The following is a 16631-nucleotide window of genomic DNA, read 5'->3' on the forward strand; positions in this document are numbered from 1 at the left end:
AAGTTTTTAACTCTCGAGGAACGGCTGTGATCGTTTCATTAGGATGCTTCAAATTACTCCACCTCGCTAATTGAAAATGATGTGAAAGGTTAATTCGTTGTTTAAGAGGAATTATTGAAGTATGAAATCTTCCTGACAGCATACCATACCCTGAAAGGTGACTTGTTAGAGATCCTGAAGAAATCTATTCTTATTTATTTATTTATTTATTTATTTATTTATTTATTTATTTATTTATTTATTTATTTATTGCTTTTCACTGTATCTTGTTTATGCCTCGGTTTAGGGCTGGACATGTAGGATTAAATAACCATTGAAACTGATGGTTTTACCGCTTCAAATGAAGTGATGAAGTTCATTTGCAACAACTTTCCTCTTTTCCTCTTAAATTCCAGTGCCCTCTACTGGCTGGACCATCAGACCTGCCCGGTGCTCTTCCTTCTCTCTATCTCTGTCCTTTTCCTTTTAAACTATCTTGGTCCCTTTCTTCTTTTTAAGGTCAGAAGCTGTTGAAAAGCATGCTGTTACAGTCTACTAAAACGTTGTCTTTACATAAAAGAGAAGGTTGCTGGCAGGATGATCTCCCTAAGGGGCCCTTAACTGTAGATTTCAATCTTCTTGATCTAAACTAACCTAGTTGGGCTGATCTTGAAGTCACACTGCAAAGCCTATTTTCCAGAGGTGTAAAGGGAAGAAGGATGTGCTGGATCTGGAATTTGAGCTCTGAGGGTTTCCATGTATAGCTGGAATATTATTTTTGCTTTCTTTTAACTGTTCCTGGGTTTTGGACAAAATCACGGGTTTAGAGTTGCTTGGAAATACTATTTTTTTCCCCTAGAAATATATTTACAAAATATTTGTTTATAATAGTTATATTTATTTATACATACACGTATAGACTTAAATATATATAATTTCTCCCCTCAGGTATTGAAATGGTTTATTTCTTTTCCCATACATGTTCTTCTCTGTTCCATGTCTGAACAAACACATGGCCTTGGCTGTTTATATAACCTCAGCAGCCTGAAAGGACTTCTCATGTGAGTGAAATCAGATGGAACATTAAGCTTTTGAGAGAGAATTTGTAAGTTTGAGTTATCATTGAAAAGTTACTCATTTGAAATTTTAAGCTGTTTCTTCCATAAACTTGTGAACCTTCATCACTACAGACATGTGCAGCCAGGGCATTGATCCTCGTCCTTCACCAGGCTTTTACCATCTGAACAATGTGCCTGAAGTCACGCTTTCATCTTGGAACTGTTAAGGCCAGGACAGGTTATTACAGGCGAGCTTAGGTTATTTTTATCCTTGCCTAGTACCAGATGAAACATCTCCATTTTGTGCGAGCAGCTTTTCCCTGGGTGATGACAGCATTAGGTGCAGCTGATCATTAGTTTTTCACTGGCCTGTGATGGACCCAATGCACGAAGGTGCTCAGCATTTCAGCAGAGGGCAGCACGTAGGGATATGAAATAATTCTATTTCACTTGACCTGTACAGGGATTCAGCCTTCATCCAACACTTCTCCAAACAGGATCCCAAAGGGCAGAGAGTTTAAACCTTGGAAAGAATATTTTTGGCTGAAATCACGGTTGCGCATGGCTCTTACTTGTAGAGCTCCATCATTTCTAATAAGCTTTGTCATTTTTAGCGTCACTATTTAAAAACAAACAAACAAAAAATTCATCTCTCTCAACTTTTTGTAAAACATGGATGGTTCCTGACTCTTTTCAGAAATTAACTGGGCAGGAGGTGGCTGAAGATGGAAGTTAAATATAATTTGATTAATCCATTCTTTTTCACTCTTATACCTACCTGTCTGTCACCTTTTTCTTTCCCAGAACTACAATGACCTAGGCAAATGGGAGGAGGAGAGGACAGATTAACTGAAGCTTTCATGGGGGGGAAAAAAGGAGAAGCTTTCAGTCTCACCACAAGCAGAAGAAAGTACGGCTGTTTTGCAATCGTGTTGGTCACGCTGCAGACCTTGTGTCTCATGTAGCAAAGAGGTTTCCAGTGGCTATCAAGGGGCTGTGTGGGAGCCTGCTGGGCTCTGAGCATGGCTCTTCAGGTGCCATTTCACATTTCCACTCTAGTACCCTCAGCTATAAATTTAGGCTGGTGCTTACTTACTTCCCATCCAGCTTGTGAATGTAATGATTTTGTATAAGATTTTAACATCTTAGGTTTAAAAGGGCATTAGAGAAGTAAATTGAATTTAAGGATATTTCACAAAGCAGTGACTGGAAGTTGCTTTAATGTCTGTACTTCCCTTGGCTTCTATGAATTTCACAAATTTTATGTTTTGAGAGTGCTTTTTTTTTTTTTTTTGAGGTGCAAAGCCTTTCCATGCTGGTGAATACTGTCAGTGTGATGGCCAAAACTAAAGTACTAATAAAAGATCGTACTGTAGCTAGATGGCAGCTATATGGGAGTTAAAACTGAAAGGACAGCTTGATTTTTTTTTTTTTTCTCCAGGTCAATATACGAGGCTGCAGAGATACAGATATGTGTGTTTAAATAAGATCTCCTTTTAGAGTAGACTCTCAGTATACTGTTCCTTGTGACTCTGCTTTATAACTCAGTGAGAAGGAGCAGGATGTGGGTTTTCAAGCTGTTTGATCCCGTCTTTCTTCTCTCTTTGACGTTTTAGATCTCAAAGCTCACATCCTTTTTGAAAGTAACGTGCTTCCTTGCTGTTTGTCCCCCTTCATCGAGCTTCTTGTTCCCTTCTTCCCATCTCCCTGATACTAAGCATACTTTTGTTTTCCTCCATGAAATTCAAAATGCACTTGCCTTGTAACTCACGGTCTAAAAAAAGATCTGCATAAGGCTTCAGACATCATCATCTCCCAGGGATTTTAGCTGTTGCTATAGAAGCCTAAATTCTCGTTTGAGAGACCTTTCCAATAGAAAGAAATTGGTACTGGGGGGGGGGGGGGGGGGGGGAGGAAGTTGTCATGGAAATATGCAGGAAAAAGAGAAAGGAAATCTCAATTTGATAAATGCTGCATAGACATAGCCCGCTTGGTGATGAAGTGGTTCCGTAGCTGGAGAGCTGATCCTGTGGACTTTCTTGGTTATGTTCAATCCTCAAGAAATTATTTGACATCTATATTTCTAGTTCATCAAGGATGCTGCTTATTTATCTGGATCTGTGTTTCCAAGTGCACTGTAGTGTTCAAAAAGCAGCCTGGCCCCGTTCCTTTGCCCACATGGCCAGAGCTGGGCAGCTTTGGAGGTGTCGGTCCCTCGGTGGGCGCAGGGAGCAGCAGTGCCCGCAGTGGTGTTTCCCTCCTGGAAGGAAGCTCTGGTGGGCAGGGTGGTCTGTAGCAGCCATACTGTGGTCTGAGCCATAGCACAGCTTCCTGTTCTGGTCAGGATAACCCTGTAAGGATTTATAGAGCTCCTGCTATCGAAACGTGGCCTTAAGAATCCCATTTTAAATGACTTGCTAAAAATAGTTCACTCTGCAAACTTCAGCGCTGTTTCAGATTTGAACAGAAGGAGCCCTTGGTGCCCAGCCGAGCAGAGGTATAAGCGGGTCCCTCTCCATGAATTTCCTGTCCTCTTACACCATCCCTAGGCCTGGTTCCCTGGTTTCAAGCTTTTTATGTCTTTCTTACCAAAGCTGCTTGGTACCTAATAGATGTGATTACGGGTGAGCTGCCTTTAAATATCTCTTACGGGTGTCACCATGGCAACTGCTGCAAGAGTTTCTCGCTGGTAGAAGGTTTCCAGCTCCTTGAGATACCAAAGGGCAGAGCATTTAGGCTTCTGTTTTCATGGTTTCAATGAGATCACCCACAATATCAAAGAGAAAATATAATGTATTTCTTATTTGTAATAGCAGTGGATGTTAATGGTACTGGAAGGTCTTTTTACTGATGATTCTGGAATCTGATGTGCTCAAGTTGGAGAAAAAGGACAGTTAAATATGCAATGAGGGACCAGACCTCCCTTAGGAAGCACACCTTTACCAGCAAGCTCCTGCAGGAACAGGAGAATGGCGCTTTCCTTGGTCAGTCCAACACTTGGCCTTTCTATTGATGCTGCCAACAAGTGAACTAATTAATCCTCACAAAGGATGCAAAACCGTGGTACTCTGCCATAGAAACAGGCAGAGGTGTTCGGGCTGATTCAGCCTGGAGTAGAGAAAAATGAGCTGGCTTTTATGTTCTCTCCTCTTTCTTTGTATTCCCAAGCTGCTGCTTTTTGCCCTAGGCCTTCAGCTGTTGCGTACCAGGCTAGCAGTGCTAGTTAGCCACTATTTAGAGTGACTTGCCTGCTGTGTTTAATACCCGACTCTTCCCCTCCTTCCCTCCTATCAGCTTTCTTTCCCGTGCTCCTGTGTGCTTGGCCAGTCAGTCCTTTTGCTCTTAACGCCAGTTGTTTCTGTAGGTTTCTCCAAGTGGCAGGTCACTCATGTCCCTCACGCTCACTCTGTGACCTCAGGGATTGTTCTGCTTTCATTTATTTATGAAACTGGTTATGGTGACTGGTCACAGGCTCCATAGGATACTTCCTTTTCATGCACTGATATCTTGGTTCATTACCCTCCTATCTCGCTATCTGCTGGAGATTTTAAATTATCATTTGCTTTTATAGCGACTTGGAAAGCTGAGCACCTCTTTCTGCTGCTCTCCTACTTCGTTAGCTGTGGCTGTACCTGCTGCTTCTGGCCTTCCATCTTCCACCTTTCAGAGAGTGAGGTCCATTCATGTAACAGGCTCTTCAGTCTGGCTGCGCCGAACAAGAACGTGGAAGGAGACCTTGAGGAGAAGAGCAATTTGCATTCACTTTGCAGTGTGTGGGGACAACTGACATGCCAGAGCCAGAGCAGGCGTTGCTGCCTACCTCTGTGGCTGAAAGAATGCCACCTGTTCTGCAGGAGAGGAGTTTGTGCTGACAAAGCACGGATATTTGTCCTTACCTGCCTCTTAGGCAACATGAAGATCCCTTTGCTGAGTTTAAAAATGCTCAGAATTGATTTTAGTTGTAATAAGATGTTTATAGTGTGCCAAATTTGGACTGAGTTTCAAATCTGAAGTAATTATGATCGGTAACTGAGAAATCCAAGGAAATAATGTTCATGAGGAATCTTGAAGGCAGAGCCAGGATCTCAGAATGAAATTTCCTTGCGTTATATCATTGCACGTTTCTTAATACTTATTCTGTAACATGACAATTAACATTGGAGGGATCTCAGTGTTTGAGTACTTCACATTTCAGCTGCATAGTTCTGCAGTGTGCTAAGCTGACTTAAAAGCTGAAGCAGCAGCAAATGTTCATTCATACAAGCTGTCTGGAAGCGATGAATTGCTGTAGTTTAGATTCTCCCTTTTCCTGGCTTTGATTAGGCCACCAAAGCCAAACTTTTCTGCTCCGTTTCTGGGTGCCTAATCTATACCAATATGCCTGTGTTTTGCAAAACTGCTGACTTCTTATTATGTAGGAACTAAAATCAATGGGTACCATAGGTCCTTACTAGATCTTGATATTTTTTCAATAATTTAGGTGCCTTTGTTTCCCTACCTGTAAAACAAGTAAGAGTTACAAAGCTGCTGCAGTGATTAGCTGATTCCATTTAATTAATCTATTAGAAATAAAAAGCAGAGGGTAAGAACAAATGGAAACTCTAGGATATTACTATATAAGGTATCAAACCTTACAGATACCCTTTTTCTGGAATCCTGATCTACATTAGAGGGCTTGTTTGTCCCCTGGGATTTGAACTCCTTGTGCTTCATCCTTTTTGTGTTAATTTGTCCTACTTTCTGTTGCTGCTGGGCTCCCTGTGATGCTCTCCATGCACCCAGGCGCACCCCGCGGTTCTGTCTCCATTCAGGGCTGTCAGCAGTTCTAGTGCAAGTCCCTCTGAAACGAAGCTGGCAACTCAGGTCTTTTATTTGCATCTCCCTGAAATGCGCCAAAAAGTTCAAAGCAGTGGGGCATTCCTACCCTGTCCCATCGGGGATTTAATTCTCAGGCAGCCTCCAGCACACGTCTTCTCCAGTCCTTAATTTTCCTGCACAGCTCTCTATTGTTAGTGATCAGCAAAAACTTAATGAAATGATTTTCTGTTGGAGGCTCGTTAGCGTTTCTAATGGATACCTGTTCCAATTTCTCTGCTGTTAGGTGATCAAATGCTAGCTTTTGCAGCATGTGATCCGTCTCGGACAATAAGCAAAGGGAGCAAATGGGGTTCTGCAGTATTTTTCTCGTGTAGGTAGTAGGAACTTGCTGTGCAACTTGAATATGGTAATTCTTGGTGTTAATGAGTGCTGTATTACAGCCTATGCACCAGAAAATGAGCACTGAAGAATAATAAAGAATGGAGACGTTCCCCTTCTTCTAAGTCTTTAATTTCAACATTGAAATCAAAATTTTCAGTTAAGTCGGAAAGAACCCGGAAAGTCTTATCTCCCCCTTTCAGAGAAGAGCACCGAGGGTTGCATTTTTCACACTTTCAGATTTATCTGCTTTTGAACAGAAGGGGGACTGCAGTGAAGCGATCCCTGGTCTGCTGCTGTGCTTCTTATGCCTAAGAAAGTACAGAGATGTTTGAAAATTGTAGAGGAAAAATAACTTCTCTGGATAAAACTGTGCAAAAATAATGAGACTTATTTAAAATAATTGAATGACCGTGAATACGTGAATATTTCTTTGCCACGTAGGTTCCCTTCCTCATTTTGTCATGTTCTGGGGGCTGGGTTTTGTTGGTAGATAGATGTCTCTTAACTCTTCAGTGATCTGGTCGGAAATGACAGAAATGCTGAAAAATGCTGGCTCCCCTTACAGACTCAGACTTCTGAAACAGGCAGTTTCCTAACTCTATTTTTGACGTACTTAGTGGCTGTTCCCTTGGAAATTTGAAAGTTGTTGTCTGGTCTTCTGAAATTTTGGCAACAGGCAACAAAGGAAGCTGCTTTTTCTGTCTCCTGTAGCACTCTGCGTTCCATAAATCATATCTGCTTTCCTCCAGCTTTAATGATTCTAGCTTCTCCCAGCAAAAGTGTTTTCTCTAGTTATGGGACAGAGCTGGTAGCTGTGCCACAGGCTGCGCTCTGCAGGTAAATAAATGGGAAAAAGGAACTGCAGAATAAGGACAGGGAGAAATCGGAGTTCTGCAGGGGAGTGCGTGCAGCTTCCTTGCGCTGGTGGAGCCTTTTTGGCAGCAGTTCCGGGAGTTCACTTTTTCTATCCACCCATTTGATCAGCATCGCCTCGCTGACTGAACAGCAGTTGTTTTTGTCAGAGTGGAAAGCGGTGCCCCATGATTCATTCTGCAAATGTCGACTGGCTGCTTGAACTTCCTGACATCTGTAGTGGGACTGAGAAAATAAAGAAGTTTGTATCAGTTATGTACAAAAAGGAGGAAAGAGGGAGTAAAGCCATGGCCTGGCTCCACTAATACCCACTGTCTGGTGCAGCCTTTCCTTTGTAATTACTTTTGGTTTTATAACTCCAGACAGTGCTGTTCCAAGTCTTCTGACTGAATTAGAGACTTGCTTTAAGAAGACATTGTTATTGACATAATAGCCTTGCTTATGGAATCTCTCTCTTTGTAATTAAGGCTGTTGCATGCACAAAAGCAGTTAAACATAGCATAAATATCTGTAAATGCAAAGATATTTTTAATCTTGTTCCGTGTATGAGCCCTTTTTTTCCACGCTCTTTGTGCATTTGAATCTCAAATGAGCTGTGCCACCAGAAATTCTGCCCGTTGCCCATTCCTTTAAGTTGTGTGTCATCCGTGTTCATTCCTGTCAAACTGCCCAGACGATGCAGGTTGCGACACAAAGCATTTAAATTCCTCAAATGCAGAATTTTGAAGGCGCGTCGATGAGCGGGGCAGAGTATATCTCTTGTCCCTTGTTGCAGAGTCACGGGGGCTAGCAAGTTAACCATGGAAGCAATATCCTAACTGTTTGGCTATCAACCAAGCATACAAGTTGGGTGAGACCTTGGTAGATTTATATATATATATAAATATATATATTGCTGCTTGAAATTGTTTTCTCATCCCGGCTGTGTGAAAGTAATTACAGTTAATGCCCTGGACAGGCCACAGACTTTCTTTATGACCTTAGCCAACTCATTTGAGCTGTCTGTTTCTGGGCTCTTTGTTCATTAAACAAAAAGGCAATTTTTCAATTCAGAAGGTTTTGTGTTGAATAATTCTTTGGTCTAAGTAAAGACATCAGATAATTATAGCAATAAGCGCTACCAAAAAAAACTAAATAAACAAGCACTGTCTGGTCTTGTTGGGTCTGGGAAGTTGTGTGGCACTACTCTAGCCCGTCTGCTAAAGCTGCAGCATGTAAATGCTGGGACTATCCCTCACACCCAAACATTTTCATGTTTAGGTTTTGGTCAAGTTGTGTTTATCAAAGCTAAAAAAAAAAAGTCTTTGAGAACAAAATATAGTAGCTCATCTCTCCTCCCCACACCCCTCATCTCAGTTGTTTGTTTCTCTTGGCCTGAGGATAGGAAAACCTACCAAGCTGACACGGCTGCTCTCCCCCCCAGCCCACAAGAACTCACCAGCAGTGGCAGAGAGACGGCGTGCTGCGGTCCCACCAGTGCTTGTTTTCTGCAGACAAGGAGGCTTTGCAGCAGGGTGTGTGCAGCTGATGGCCCTCTCCTTTATGTGCTCAGCTCCAGGGGGCTGCAATCTTCTGCCAGTAGATTTTGGCTGTATCTTCCATGTTTGAAGGTGGTTTGTCATCGCAGCAGAGGGTGCTGAGCTGCGTACCTGGGCGACCTCAGTGTCTGTGCATGCAGCGCTGAACGTTGCTTCCCTGGAGAGGAGAAACAGTTCGTGTAGATGACTATCTACCAGAATTTGCTTAATAGGAATGATAGAAAGTACTGCTGTCTTATCTGAGCTGTGAATAATTGCTGAATTTCAGATGTCTAAAATTATGGAATGGTGAGGCAGGCTGGATAGAAGGGTTGGTGCTGCAGGTAGGTGGGAACTTCCAGTGGCAGCTGGCATGATGGGGTGAATGTTCAGGGATTTGGAGCTAATAGGGTAAGCTTGGCACCTGCTGAACGTAGACCATTATCATTTGTGAGGTAAGTCATGGTGTGGTCTTGTTCTTGTGTTTTAAGGTCTGAAGGTAAGTCCCCACTCTCAGGGGTATCTCAAAGTTGGACCCAAAATCCATGATGTTTAGAAGGGAGTCGGCTTGGACTCACTCTATGTTTTAAGGTCTGGTTGCTCTACAATAACAATAATGATGCCAACATTGAATTGAAAAGTAAATTAACCCATGGCATAGCATTAGCTTCTTTTCAGTCCCTTTGGCACCCAGAATACAGAGTTCCAAGAGGTGCAGTAAGGTTGAGCTGTTCAGCTGCAACAATTGTTCCAGGATCATATTGTAAATCTTGCCTCTGTTATTACGAGATTGCTTGTATGTTAGGTTCTTACTGGTGGTTCAAAGAGCCCCTGCTGCACCCCAGGAGGAGGTTCCTGATCTCTAGTTTCAGTCTTAGGTGACAGACATCCCCTGGGGAGCAAACATCTCCCTCTGCACAGCCTCAAACAAAAATCCCTGTTCTAAATACCTCAAGTTTATAGGTTGAAACGTACATCTGGGTTTGATTTCTCCTTGCATCCTCTCTGCTTCCTCTAGCTTGATGCTGTCCTTGCCTGATCTAACCCCATTAGAACCTCTGGCCCTGCCCATTTTCAGAGATGAATTGCTCCTCAGGGTGAGCAAGTGGGATATTCTTGAGCATTGCTCCCCTTGACCCTTATTCACTCTCTTCTAAATGAAGAACAGACAGATGCTTTTTGGTCAGCTCACGAGAAGTTGCGCAGGACTGATTCTACCCACTTCTTCTTGCAGAAGTCTTTGTCATAATGCATCTTCCCTCCACACACACACACACGCACACACCTTTTCATTTTCTTGTAACAATGGCACGGAAAATGTCGTGAGCTGTTCTGGCTGTGACTGCTGGCATTCTGTGGGAGAGATTTAGTGTGGAATATAAAAGTTTCTGGAAGCTGTCCATGTGATTTCCTCTGCAAAATGCCTTCTTGCTATGGCCCCCTCCTTGCCCTTCCTACGCTGTAGGTACCGCATGTTCCCACCTGACTGGATCACGCAGACCAGGCTGGGGCTCATGCCCTCTGCCCAGTGCCCAGCTCTGCTGCTGGGATGAGGAGCTACTGAAAGCAACTGTCTGCTTTGTGGAATGAAGCACCTTCGGGTTTTGGAATGGGATATAAACGTCTTTCTTGCATAAATCTTCCTTGCTTTGATGAAAATATAATATTTCTCTTTCTCCTGAGTAAGCAAGTGTGCATATGTGTGCACGCGTGTGTGCTGAATGCCAAAGCGCTGGTGAAGCCAGCTTGCTTCCGTATGTGAATCATTTCTCAAGCAGCTCTCTGTGTCTCGCTGCAATGTGGTTTTCCTCTCAGGGAAGAACTCAAGCCCTGAATTTTCAGTCTGGCTTGCACATGCTGTCAGAAGCTAGTGGGAGACAGTTTTCTTCTTAATGCAGGAAAGAGGACAAGCTTTTATTGTAAGTATTTTATTTTTTAAGGTGGGAGTTATCATCTCTAGTGGGGTTGTGGGAGCAGCAATGTAATCCTGGAGTGCATGTACCTGTTTTGCTCAGCGATGCTTTTTTGTAATATCTCACTAATTACAACTAAACTGCTGGGAACAAGAAATGTACGGTGCAAACAATTCTGCATTAGCAGAAAATGGGCTGGGGGGGGTGATGTAAAAGCCATTGCAACAACATAAAAGTGAGTCTGGAGAGCTGCCTGCTGTGTTTGCTTCTGCTCGGCTACGTGGAGTCTAGAGACAGAGGGGATGAAGCGATTTCTGTGCCTACATCTCCTTTCTTCGGGAATTTAGCGCTGTGCTCCAACAGTTGCACCAAGCAGGAGCACAAGCCCGCTTGCCTCTGCTACTGCATGCTCCCGTAGTCCAGTCGGGAAAGGGCAGAAGGGAACAAGCTGCTGAGCAAATAGCTTTGGCAGCTCGCTGCTCTGCGGGGGAGCAGCGAAAGCCCCGGAGAGTGTGCCAGGCGGCTCCCCCCTTGTGAGAGCAGAGCAAAGAGCTGCTGGGATTCGCAGCAGGACCTTTACATGTAGCAGCCGAACACTTGGCCTTAAAATTGGTCTCTGGGCTGAAGCTCGATCGTAATAGCAATAGTAATAATAACAGCGTTTGTATAGCAGGTAACATAGCTCTGCAGAGTTATAGAGATGGTAATTAAGCCCTGGGTATGGAGCAGTGAGGGATTACTGGTGGAACTGGTTTGAAAGCAGGGATTCTCTACCCCTGTCTTTTGTACGCTGTCTTAAGTTCTTTTGGATGTCCCCTCCTAATGCTTTGTCTCCCCTCCCAAATACTGTTTCATATGTTGCTCTTCCACCCTCTCTAAATTATAAGGTACTTTCTGTCCCTGTAAGCTCAGCAGGAGAGAGGATGGCTGATTTGCTGAAATATACTGGGTTTTACTGGCAGAACGTGACAGGTAACTAACATAGGGATGCCTCAACCTAACACGCTCGCATGTGCAACCTCCTCTCTTGGCTCAGTTCTAAAATTTCCTTTCATTATGCAGTGTACCAAGGTGGGCCTTCTGCTCCCTTAGTGGCCTCAAATCGTACTCATAATCCCCTGATAGCATTGTTTAAATCTGCATTTTTGAAATATACTGAAGAGGAACAGAACAGAAGTCCTCTATTTTCTCCTGCAGTTTTGGAATTTGCTGCTGCTGTCTTCTTCCCAAAGAAACCTTTCAGTTAGTTCACATCACTACTCGTAGAAGTTCAGAAGCTGCCCGTTTACTGCAGCTAATATGTGACCCACTCTGCACTTACTGGAGGACAAATATCTCCTTTAGGGATAGCTCCCAGGTCTCTATTATTTCTCTGCATCGTGATGGATGGAAAAGAGGAGCCAGGGAAACATCCCAGCATGTGGCAGTCTGTGGGGTTGTCGTGCGCTCTGGGACAGATGTTGATCTCTCATTTTTACTTTGCTTTTCAGTGGGGTTTCTTTGCAAGGCACGTGAACGCTGCTCATTCATGTGTTTGTCTTCGTAAACCTGCTGTGTAGGGACTGAGCCTGTTTCTATAAATGGGAAATGGCTGAGGTAGTGCTGGAAAGCTGTGATGGAGCTGAGGATAGAATCGGGTGGAATCCCAAGCCGGTGCACTGACGGCGGTGTCATCCATGGATGCTTCGAGCAGGTGGGACCTGCGAGTGTGTGTGCACTCACTGGGCCAGATAACCGCGTAGCGGCACGCGGGGCATGTCTGCCATGCTAACACAACATCCTGCCTTCCCTTTCTTGTACATGTAGCTACCCCCCTGTGCTACAGGAAAATGTAATGGCAGGTAATTACCCAGCAAACCACTTGTAATTATTCTTCGTTTCTTCAGCAATTACACAGCTCTTGCTCGATCTGAAATGAAACCTTTTCCTCCTCCTTGTTGGCCAAATGAGATGTGTTAGCCAGTTTGTGCTGTGTGCCCTGGGACAGCAGTTAGACAACCTGGGTTACTGGGCAGCAGAGACCTTGGAATGGTTCTAAACCATCTTGTTCCCATCTGCAATATACCAAACATAAAACCTCTGTGCAGCATTACACTGTTCCATGCTTTCCTTTACTGCTCCAGCCTGAGAACATGCCGCCCACGAACGCGTGCTCCTGTCCTTTCCCTTCTGGTCGAGTTTCTTCCCTTGCACTCAGCCATCGGTAACGTGGTGTGCGTGATTCAGAATTGCCACATTCAAGTCCGCATCACTGCCCTGAAGTTAGTGAAAGATCTTGTCAGTCCTCTGTCATTTCAGCCTCACTGAGACAACATCCACGTGCACCAGAGAACCGTGGTGGGTGGTTTGCTGATGGCCAGCACCCTGCTGTGCTTCACAACCTCTTCAGGTTTTGTCCCATCCAGCCGGTAGCTGCTGCTGCTGTCTTTTGGAAGGCTTTAGGAGCACAAAAAATTACAGATCAGTTGCTATTTTTGTTTCCTTATCCCCATGTTTGTAAGATCAGGGGTCGCAGGGAGGAAGCATAGCTTCTCTTCTGAGATGCGTGGTGGTGACTGGTTAGATAATCAGTGCGAGGGTGGAGGAGAAAATTGAATATCCATGTACAACCAGCATTTAGATTACTGGGGGAGATGGTTCCCAGCCATTTCAGAGTACAGCTTTGGCTTGAGTTTATTATTTTTTTTTAAGCATCAGTCACTGCTGGATGACATTTCTGGGTATTTTAGCTAGAGAAGTAGCAAAGCTGCCTGATTTTTTCCTGTCTTCTAAACAGCCAGTAATGCAGGATGAGGACAAGGGAAATACAGCTAAGTGTATTGTTTGTCCATATGCACCCATGAGGGTTTTGTTGTGACTTCTGCATTCTTTGAGATCTAACTAAGCATAAGAAATTCGCAAATTAAACCTCCAGGGAGAGCTTCTGTGTGGGAGGATGGACAGGAGGTTTCGTGCTGCTCTCATCCGTTCGTGCCTGGAAAAATCATCAGTGACCCTAACGGCTGCTGTGGGAAGAGAGGATTTTATTTTCAGCCATGTCGAGAACTGGAGGCCTGCAGTGGCTGACCTGGAGCCTGGCAGTCTGGTTGGGATGGTTTGGGAAGTTGATGGCCAGAAAGCTGTCATTTGTGGCTACCTGGGGCTGTCTTTGCCTAGACCATTTCTGCTGTTATTTACAGGTGCTCGTAACCATTTGGTATATTTATATACTGGTTAATAAACTTCCATTTAGAAAATCATGAATGCTAAGGAAATAAGCAAGAAACACTTTATACAACATAAAAATGAGAGATTCTCTTACCACTGTAACCGCAGGTAAAGAAAGCGCCTTTGGAGATAAAGGGAGTTTCTGCAGGCTGTGTGCTTCCACCTGCTGCTGTGAGGAGAAGGGACAGGGACTGGCTCTGCAGCAGTTGTTTGTAATGTAGAGAGGAAGGGGAGCCCTGTGCTCTGAAATTCCCATCTGATGCCATGTTAAAAGCTCTCTTCTAAGTTTTTTAGGAGTCCTGCAGCGCTGTGTGTTTTGTTTTCTTTTAAGGCATTCTGCATATGAGGGTATAATCTTCAGACAACCTTAAAAGAAGATGCTGAAGATGCGCTCCTTAAGCCATGTCACAACTACTGCTGGTTAACTCCTTGGGCTGGTTTCTTGTTTTGTATTCTCCCAGTGATTAGCTGGGCGACCTTGGACTTGTTTCTTCGTTTCTGTGTAGTTGTTTTCTATCTAAAATTCACCTACATTTTTAACTTCTTGCAAAAACACTTGGATGCTTTAACTGTCTGGCTGAATTATTACTCTACATTTTTCTCCGCTCTTGAAAGTTAAAAATAATAACCATGAAAACACCTTTGCTTGAGGCATGCATAAAACCAACCGAGTTTTCCCTGCTGTAACATGCAGTCTGGACATGAAAATTTCCAAGTGTTGTCTTGTCTTCTTATACTTTACCAGCAAAACATGAAAACTCAGGTGCAAATGAGATTGGAGAGCAAGTCTGCTGAGGTAGACCAGAGGAAGCAGCTGCCCAGGCGATCAGGGTCAGGTTTGAAATTGATTTTCTGTTTCTGTGGCCAGTGAGAGCATTAGGGGTGAGGTGCTGGGAAATGGACACATCTTGTCTGTTCCTCTGGTTTGCTTTTGGGTGGAAGAGGGTGGTCTGGCTTGAGATTTTTGTGGGCTAGTCTGACTTTTTGGTGTAATAAAAGTAGCAGAATTAGAGGGAAATGGCACTGGGATTGGGGTTTTTAACCCAGTGAAGTCACAGATGTCTGTCCTTAGAGAGCCCAGCCTGCAGAGTTGGTGCCTCCGACCTCTTTTGTCAGAAGCACTGGGCGTTCACAGGTCTCAGTGATCCTGCCACCTGTATGTTACTCCCCAGATCTAGTAGGGGATTCTCATAAATCTGTTTTTCATTGGCTTTGCCACAGCAACTTGAATGGCTCTGCTCTAATTTGACTGTCCTGTTGGGTAGCATCATGCACAAACACGATCACCAAAACCCAAATTCTTTAAATACGTGGGGTACAGACAAACCCTGCCTATTCCCATCCCTCTAAGGGATTTTTCTGTGTAAATTAATTTCTGCAGATGTTAATGAATTTCGTTTACTTACTAGTGTAACTGCTATCTTTTTTTGGCCATAAAATAATACTGCTTGTCATCACTCAGTTCAACCTATCCATTCTTTTTCTAGTTATTGGGAGTAAAGCAGCATTTGGCGGTGTTCCCTAGTTTGACAGTGTTCCCTAGTTTGTTCTACGAGGCTGGTGAGTTACTCCTTTGATGGATAGCCAAGCCTTGAGATCCAAGAGACCTAGGTTGTTTCTGCTGATGCTGCCTGCCTGCGAGAGTCAGGATAAATTCTTAATCCAGTTTTTCTAGCCATAAAATGGGAAATATTCCAGGCTGGTTCTCAGGACTTTATTAATGTGTTCATGTGGACTGACTAATAACAGATGTCTAGGTTTTCCATCTTTAATAAAACAATAAAATTTGAAGTAAAATGGACTGTCTTTCCACTGCAAGACTTCTGACAACTGCCAAAACAGTCCACATCAAAAATTGCCAAAGACCTTTTAAAAATACAAGTGAGAAAGGGTGAGCTATATATTATGGCCTGAATTTTCAAAGCCTGATGCCTGCAGGGAATTCTGAGGATTACCGAGAGCAAAGGCTCTGTCAGGACCAGCTTTCCATTTTTATGAGACCTTCAATTATTTCATTTGCAGCACCTGTTTCGGAGGAGAGGGGCACTCAGACACCAGCAGTTTTGAATACAAAAGATTTATTTCAAACAAAACACCTGCACTCTTATTCTGAAAATTACTGGTGATGGAACTGACTTTGCTGCTCTGAAGCAACATGGCCCTGGCACGAACCCCCACTTACTTCGACGTGGCACTGCTGCTTATTTCCAGCTTCCACCCATTTTCTGAGCACGTCTTTAAGCAGAGTGTATGGCACGGGTTTGATTGTGGCCACTAGTCCCTGTAAAACGCTAAGAAAGAAATGAGAATTGAAATTGCAGAGCTCCAGAGTTTGCTTGGAGAGTCATCTTCCAGAAAAGTGAGCAGAAACATGTCTCATCTGAAACGTACTGAGACGTAGTTGGTGTAAAAGTAGTGATTTTGGCTTTGTATTTGCAGAAGTAACTTGGCTGCATCCCTTGTGTAAAGCTGCTTTTTTCTTGCTGCTGTTCTCTTTTTCAGGTTTCTTTGTGGGTAGCCTAGAGATCATGTCATAATCTCTCTGGGGTTCTTCTGAATGGGGACTGCTGTTATTTATTTAAAACACAGCAGCCTTGCCTCTATCAATGCACTCTAAGCTAACTGGGAGCTGTTACCTGCAGGCAGCTCTGCAGATGCACATGGCTTGGAAGGTGGGGTCACAAAGGGTGTCGAAAATCGCCTTTGTTGCAGTGGTTCCAATACAAATACATACACAAGCACTGCGTTCGCCCTAACTTGTGGAAGGGACAATTGTTCAGGATTCATTCAGCTGTGATGGGAAGTCAGTGGTGATCCCCTTCCCAAGCTCTCACTCAGGGCTAGTTTATGATGATACAGTTGACGATGATCGGCTGCTTTCAAAG

The 16631-nt window shown here is 43.8% G+C and overlaps 1 protein-coding gene across 4 annotated transcripts in view; it reads left to right on the plus strand.

Moving 5' to 3' along the window:
• Nucleotides 1–10428: 10428 nt before the first annotated feature.
• The window catches only part of SPECC1 (sperm antigen with calponin homology and coiled-coil domains 1), an 83551-nt gene continuing 77348 nt past the window's right edge, over nt 10429–16631 (plus strand). For 3 of the 4 annotated variants that reach the window (XM_082776550.1, XM_082776552.1, XM_082776555.1), the window contains exon 1: nt 10438–10545. The gene's annotated coding sequence lies outside the window, so the exon portion shown is untranslated. Of the gene's footprint in view, nt 10546–16631 lie in introns of all 4 variants that reach the window. The other variant, XM_082776551.1, reaches the window with a different exon arrangement.

This window comes from Aythya marila (genome assembly GCF_965140915.1).
Source record: "Aythya marila genome assembly, chromosome: 20".
NCBI lineage: Eukaryota > Metazoa > Chordata > Aves > Anseriformes > Anatidae > Aythya > Aythya marila.